The sequence below is a fragment of the Dreissena polymorpha genome, chromosome 6 (genome assembly GCF_020536995.1).
Source record: "Dreissena polymorpha isolate Duluth1 chromosome 6, UMN_Dpol_1.0, whole genome shotgun sequence".
Classification (NCBI taxonomy): Eukaryota; Metazoa; Mollusca; class Bivalvia; order Myida; family Dreissenidae; genus Dreissena; species Dreissena polymorpha.
This window is the reverse complement of record NC_068360.1, coordinates 24,810,368-24,818,014: the sequence shown is the minus strand read 5'-3', so window position 1 is coordinate 24,818,014 and position 7,647 is coordinate 24,810,368. Positions and strand designations below refer to the sequence as shown.

The 7,647-nt window shown below is 32.0% G+C and overlaps 2 long non-coding RNA genes across 3 annotated transcripts; one reads left to right on the top strand and one right to left on the bottom strand.

Moving 5' to 3' along the window:
* The first annotated feature begins 277 nt into the window (after window positions 1-277).
* Window positions 278-3,172, top strand: LOC127834736 (uncharacterized). Of its 2 annotated transcripts, XR_008028097.1 has the most exons (4): window positions 278-325; window positions 1,547-1,626; window positions 2,047-2,268; window positions 2,709-3,172. It is a non-coding gene; the product is annotated as an uncharacterized LOC127834736 (long non-coding RNA). The 2 variants fall into 2 exon arrangements; XR_008028098.1 differs by lacking the exon at window positions 278-325 and having other exon boundaries at window positions 1,553-1,626; window positions 2,032-2,268.
* Window positions 3,173-3,855: 683 nt separating this feature from the next.
* LOC127834735 (uncharacterized) lies at window positions 3,856-7,184 on the bottom strand. The gene is made up of 3 exons (XR_008028096.1): window positions 6,991-7,184; window positions 6,126-6,311; window positions 3,856-5,349 (listed from the first exon to the last, which is right to left on the bottom strand). It is a non-coding gene; the product is annotated as an uncharacterized LOC127834735 (long non-coding RNA).
* Window positions 7,185-7,647: the final 463 nt, after the last annotated feature.

The window sequence follows — 7,647 nt, the reverse complement described above, 5'->3', positions numbered from 1 at the left end:
AAACACGGCGTCATGCATAATGTTACGCTTAAAGGGGCTTGTTCACACTTAAATTGCATTTTTTTGAAGTTTTTCATTTAATGCTTTAAATTGATAAATTTAAACATCGCAAACAACGTGCTCCAGTATAAAACAAAAAGAAAATTAAAATAAGAAAGAAAAAAGTAAGCCGCACCAAGGCTCGAACCACTGACCCTTGGATCGGTTTTTTCCCCGACTAAATATAGATTTTAAATATAAATTTAAATATAAACACGCATTGTGACAGCAACAACAACAACAACAAATATGGCGGAATCTGTATTGTCAAACACGGAAGAAGAAGGTAAAATATGTTTTTTTATTGTAAAACTCAATAGTGCGTATGATTTTTTTTTATAAAAGTAGATTAAAATAGTATAACTGATCAAATGATTCGTTTTCGTTACATAAGTATCTGCATATACATCACAGAACGCGTAAATACTGATTCTCTCGTTTACACTTAAGTTACAGATAGAGACTAAAATTAAAAGCCAAGTTGAATACAGAATTAACTTTAGTATTCGCGCAAATAAATTAAATTTATCATTAGCCTTGGAGTACTGAGATCATTTAAACATTACAGTATCTTTTTCTTTCCTCATATCTGACAGTGACAACATTATTTGTTGGCAGGCAATTCAAGATGCTGTGCATTTATTGACATATTCATTATTGTGTGTTATATGAAAATGACATTTATTATTAACTAAAATGCATTTGAATGGTACTGGTAGTTTATTAATTTAAACCCAAAACTCATTAAGCGCTGGAACCGAATTTTGAAGGCCTTTGCAAACAGTTTGGATCCAGATGAGACGCCACAAAACGTGGCGTCTCATCAGGATCCAAACTGTTTGCTATTCTGATAGTATTCTTTGAAAAAAATCAAAGAAATGGCTAATTTTAGAAATTCAGCGGATGACATTTTAGCAGATGACAAATTTCCCAGCATGCAAAGGGTTAAAATGTATTTATATCAGTTTCTTCTGCACAGCTTTTTTATAAATAAACTGAATAACCAAAATATTTTTGAAAGTTTAGTAATTCATGGCATCAAATGCATGTAGCTGGCGCCAGACAACTCGCCCCAATACCAACTTGCCCCAAAACAAACTCGCATCAAACATATGGTCACTCGCTCCAACCAAGAGACAACTCGCCCCAATTTTTTTTCGTGCATCTGATGTTTTCTTTATTTAAAGTATTTTATCTTTATATTCTTTGTTAATTTAGCAAAGCACGTATATATTTTGATAAATGTGTATTTCAACAGTACATTGTATTTTGAATAAATCAAATACAGGTCATCTGAAATGCATGTATCATTATATTTGTAAAAGCCAAGACTATTCTGGATATTCCTCTTTTTTCAATTGTTTTGAATATCCTCAAGATTTGATTTCCTGAATGTTGAAGAACACTTATTAGATAATAATACCACATATTTACAACTCACTTTTTTAATAGAAACCATAAATAGTTTTAAAAAGTGGTTTAAATTGTGTATTTACTTTTTCAATAGGATACAACCATAATTAAACCAAGACGTTTATGAAGAAGGGATCACTGGATTTTGTCACTTTGGTACAAGAAACAGAAAAGGTATACTTATTTAGCTGCATTTTTTTCTGTTGATTTCATTTGAGAATATTGAAATAATTTGTAGATAATGTTTTCAGATATTCAGGCAAGTTGAGATTTCATTGAAAAAAGTATATGTCATTTCACAATATTCTTGAATGGAAACAGAAAAAACACAGTTCAACGCACTTATTGTTGATATATAAAACAAAGTCTTTGTATGTAAAACTGTGTTGCTACATGAGCAAAGAATTTAAAAAATGATCCTACACTACACTAGGTGAATATTGAAATTTTACAAAAAAAAACTGACAGGAATGTTTAAAAATGGTGTCATGAAAAATAAAAAATTCTATATGTACATGTAGCTACATCTTGTGTCAAAATTCTTAGCTTTATGTTCAAAACATTTATTGTTAAATGCAGAAATGTCTTTTCAAGGATATCATAGACCACCTTACTTATACGGAAGCATAGGAGCTGTTGAAGGAAATTGCTGCCAGACAGTCAGCAGTTATCACTGACAGCCTGTCCTGGCCCAGCTTGGACCATCCTCAAGCTAACCATGATGGTGTGTTTGCAAGAATTGTCCATTTGGTAGACCATGATGAAGACCAGCTTTGTTGTGGCATGGCCTGACAATACTGTACAAGCCAGAGACCAGTATGTTTACTGTTGTTGAATAAGACCCATTTTTCATGTTTATTTTTCTGTGGGCCTGTTTAACAGAATTAATAATGCACTTTATCTATTTCAAATATGTTATTTTTCTGTGGACTTTTTAACGGAATTATTAATGCATTTTATCTATGTCAAATATTGTATTTGTCTGTGGGCCTGTTTAACGGAATTAGTAATGCATTTTATCTTTATCAAATATTGTTGCTTGTAATATTAATATAGAACACGTAAAACTACTCATGTAATTGTCTCAGCTTAAAATCAAAAGTGTAGAAAATTTAACTCATTTACTGTCGAAAAAGTGGCCATTATGTTCCTGCATCTTAAAAGTTGGACGATAACAGCTAATATATATATATATATATATATAGATAGATTTAGCAAGAGTTTTTTTAGTTTTTTTATGTGTTCATATTTTTCAGAAAAAGGGTTAAGTGGTGACTGATCCTCTCACCCTCCTTATCCAGGAAATATTTCGGAACAACGTGTTGGCACTGAAGATGTGGAGGACACAGATTGATCACAGTACATCCTTTGGATACATGGACACCTTCAACGTGACGACAACAAAATTGTACCTGCCTTTTTTTTTGAAAGGAAGTAGTTAATAAAATTATTGTTAACAGCTTTTTTAGTCTTGTTGTTTAAGAATGCTTGCAACATTTAAGTGGATAAACGGTTGTTTTAAATTTGAATCTTCAGTAATGCATTCTTTATTAAATGATGTAATCTTATTTCTTTCAATATAGTGTAAATAATAAGAACATAATTATCCTTTGTATACAAAATGAAAACCAAGTTTACTGTTCTATTAATCATTATTTATTTATCTTGTTCTTTTGTCAGAAATATTTCAGGGGCATACATACAGTATTCCTTAAATAAAAGGGGCAGTTATTAGAAAATTAACATGTATTTTAGTAATGCATATTCAAACTTTTTCCACATTTATAACCAGCAACAATATGTAAGTAGTATAATGTAACACAAATTAATACTATGAATTTACTACTGATTTTGCCGTGCCTGTCATCAAACATGTTTGACTGAAACGTTCTTAAAAGATGTTTTGTGGAAGACTTAATCAATCATTTAATAAATATTTGAGCCACGCTCTGGGAAAATGCATGTACTTAAGGTTGTCCAAGATTAGGCTGTGCAGACTGCACAGGCTAATCAGGGGCAACACTTTCCGCCTTATCTTGATTTTCTCTAAGAGACTCCAGTTCAACAAAAAATACAATAAAGCAGCAATTGTCTGCCTGATTGGTATGATCAGCACATGTTAATCTCGTACGACAATTTACGCACATGCATTAAGCCCCATTTTCCCAGGGCAAGGCTCACCTATTTAGGTTTTAGCTGTCTATATGCTCTTTAACTTTTGAATCATGATGCAGTTTCATATAATAATGTATTATGAGTTGTTTTTAATTGATGCATATTCTTTTGTTCAGTGTTGAACTCAACATGTATTATAATAAGGTGTTCACTTAACATTCTTGCAGTAATGCTTTGCTGTGTAATATATATGTAATAATAAATCAAAATTGAACAACAAGCTTCTTATTTCTTCATGTTATTTATTAAAACATTTTAAACCAAAACAACAAAATCCATAACATAATGAACACAAAACATAAAACTTTATATTCATGAAACAAAACTATAATTGATAACATTTTGAATAAATGTTTCCAACTTTCAACATTTGACAGATCAAATTATTTCTGAATTCCACCAATTTTTTATTTATGGATAAACAGCACTTTATCATCTTTATGACAGTTTATGTAAGGCTTTTACAATAAATGGTTGTTTATAGACTGATAAACAATGGAAAACAATACATAATCTATATATAGCATTGTGCTTTGATGTCATTGTTAATGGAACATAAACAAATGTGGTGTGCAGCACACACTCAACATTGACTATGGTAGCTTATACCTAAAAGAGTCAATAATTCCTGTTCATAGTCTTTACTTGTGACAAAAAATCAGGAAAATGCTGAGCCCAGTGTTTATTTAGCTATTTGCCAGACAAGGTTTTCACAAATTCTTCTGTTTCAGAGTGACCTATATCAAATACTTTGGATCCTCTATTGTAATAACAAAACAATTAATTCACCATGTTTGATCATGGGTCTCCCATAAAAAACTTAACACAAATCATGAAACATAACACCTATAAGAGTCAACAATTCCTGTTAATAGTCTTGACTTATGACAAAAAAATCTGGAACTTGGCCCATTGTTTATGTAGTTATTTGCCAGACTTATTCTTCTTTTTCAGAGTGATCTATGATTGAATACTTTGGATCCTATATTTTTATAACAAAACAATTAACAAAATTCACAATACCTTACAAACTTAAAACTCAAATACATATTCTCATGGCATTTCAGGGCACTTGTATGCTATGTTCATCAGTATTTTATTAATGATATTTCTGCCCTATGTTTATAAGCAGTTCACTTATTAAAATCACATTTTATCACCATGATGATGACAGGACAGTCGACCATAATGTCACACATTTGGTCACGCCTTCATATTACACAAATAAATTCAAGCATCATTTCAAATACTTAAGTCATTTACTGACTGAAAAAACAGCCAGGGTCACACATGCACTTTCATACTCAATGGTATACGTCCTATAAAACCATGCTGCCAAATTTACACAACATGTTCCTACCCATAGTCGGTTATCATTTATTTCAGCTTTGTCAATTTTTTAATTCATAATAATGGTATGTTGAAGTTAGTTAAAACAACATAGTTACATACACCATGTACCAATTTGTATGAGTAAATCTTCATATTGTTTCCGGGTTGCTTGCCCTTGACCTATTGGATATTGCAGCTCCTCATTAGCCGCAGGTGGATATATAAGGGGCAATTGTAGAGGCAATCAGCTTTGGATAAGCTGAATCAAAAAGGAACTTTGATCGAAGGGTTTTTTCCTTGATGATCTCTGTGTACTCAGTGCATGTAGGTGTATCCCTTCTTTTCATTGATTGGCACCACCGTCCAATTGTTGGCTGCCTTCAATTTACTCTGAAATAACATATAAGCATATTTGTAATTTTGAAATGTACACTAAAACTTATCATAAAAACTATGTATGAAAGTTGTTTGCTATTTTAAACATTATTTTATTCATATCATGCCAATCAGGTAACATACCAATACTTTTCTGGGCTACTTGATTCACCAGTATTAACTTATGAACCTACCAATACTTTTCTGGGCTACTTGATTCACCAGTATTAACTTATGAACCTACCAATACTTTTCTGGGCTACTTGATTCACCAGTATTAACTTATGAACCTACCAATACTTTTCTGGGCTACTTGATTCACCAGTATTAACTTATGTACCTACCAATACTTTTCTGGGCTACTTGATTCACCAGTATTAACTTATGAACCTACCAATACTTTTCTGGGCTACTTGATTCACCAGTTTTAACTTATTAACCTACCAATACTTTTCTTGGCTTCTTGATTCACCAGTATGACTATGAGCTTATTATATGATGAAGTTATCATACTTGAGTCACTAACTGACAATTACTGGACTACTAGAGATTGGAGGAGAATGGCATTGAAATAATTTCATGACCAATCACCATGCAAGTTGTCTAAATGGTTCAGAAAACAAACCAGCTATCGGATATTCTCTGGTTTTCATAACATAAAAAGTTTCTGGTAAAAAAAAAGATAAAGCAATTATATTACCAAGGAACTTTAGGATGCACATAGAATCTTATTGAATATAAATATATTATTTTATCAATTAAAATATGCTAAGACAGGGTTGTTTGCATACTCTAAGTAAGATGTTATCTCTCCAATTTCTGACACATGACCAGGTGTGGTACTTCCTTGTGACACAAATGACAGGCCAGGACCTGGCTGGGGCTGATGATCGTGCATAGGTGAAGAGTTTGTTGATCTAACATTATGCTGAACAGTCAAACTTGCAATAGTTTGGCCAGCACGTCTTCCTAAATACCTTAAAAAGAAGGTTTGTATTAGAGCATAAAATTGATCACATATCAATTTAAAAAAACAACAAAATTGATGTTAACCCTTTCAGTGCGGGAACAGAGTTTTGAAGGCCTTTGCAAACAGTTTGGATCCAGATGAAATGCCACAGAACGTGGCGTCTCATCTGGATCCAAACTGTTTGCTATTATGATAGTATTCTTTGAAAAATATCGAAGAAAATGCTTATTATAGAAATTCAGCAGACGACATTTTAGCAGACGACAAATTTCCCAGCATGCAAAGGGTTAAAATCAGGGAATAAACTGTGTAATCATATTATCATATCATGATAATTGATTACATAATATAACATACATTTGCATACCAGTATATTTTATAATATAATATATACCGAATAAATTAATCATTCATCATTTATCATTAATTTCATGCTTCATTTGACTCGTGTTGGAGACAGTGTTCCTTGTAAGTTATAACGAATTCAATAAGTTGATACGAACATCTTGGCATAGGGGCATAAAGGCTTATTTTAAAACGCGCAATGAACAAATTATGTTATCAGTGCGTATCTGGTTTCGTTGCAGACAATAAAACTAAATACCTATCCAAACTTTTGCTAAAATTCCTTTGTAAACAGGCAACACTTGCCAAAAAATAAACCTAGCTTCTAAAATATGACTTACATTTCGTGTGTTTAAGCCATTACCCTGTCTTCGTCTCTTCCAACGATCCTCCTATGGTTCTGCAAACACTTAGTCTTGTCGCCAAGATTGAATAAATTCGAGCGATGTCGCTGGCTCCGGCTTTTGTTTCTCTTTTTCTCACAGAAATGAGATGCATTGTTTGTAAACCCAAAGCGGATAAGCGCAGCGCGCATGCGCATGCTGCATTTTGGTATACTAGTTTGGATCCCATTCACAATTTCTGACTAAAAATAACTCATTTCGCGTTTGAGACGCTTTATAATTTTCAGGTTTTCAAATCGTCAAAAGTTGCATTTAATGGAAATTTTAGAGCATGGAAACAATTTGGTATTTTTTTTAAAGCAAATATCATAACTACAATGAAAATTTGCAAATCCGAAACAATTTTTTTCAATTTTGTCAATTTATCAAAGTGTGAACAAGCCCCTTTAATACAACTCTTTTAGCGGAACGTTCTTTTTTATGTTTTCAACAAAAATGGTTTGCTTATTTTAGTTAAGGTATATTCGCTTTAACATTGCCTTTTCTACTCACTTTTCAATAATTTAAATTGATAACTCATAATTATAATTACTTATAGTATCAAAAAGTTTAAATTATAATAACACTTTCTGCTGTCTGTAAAAAGGCCTATTG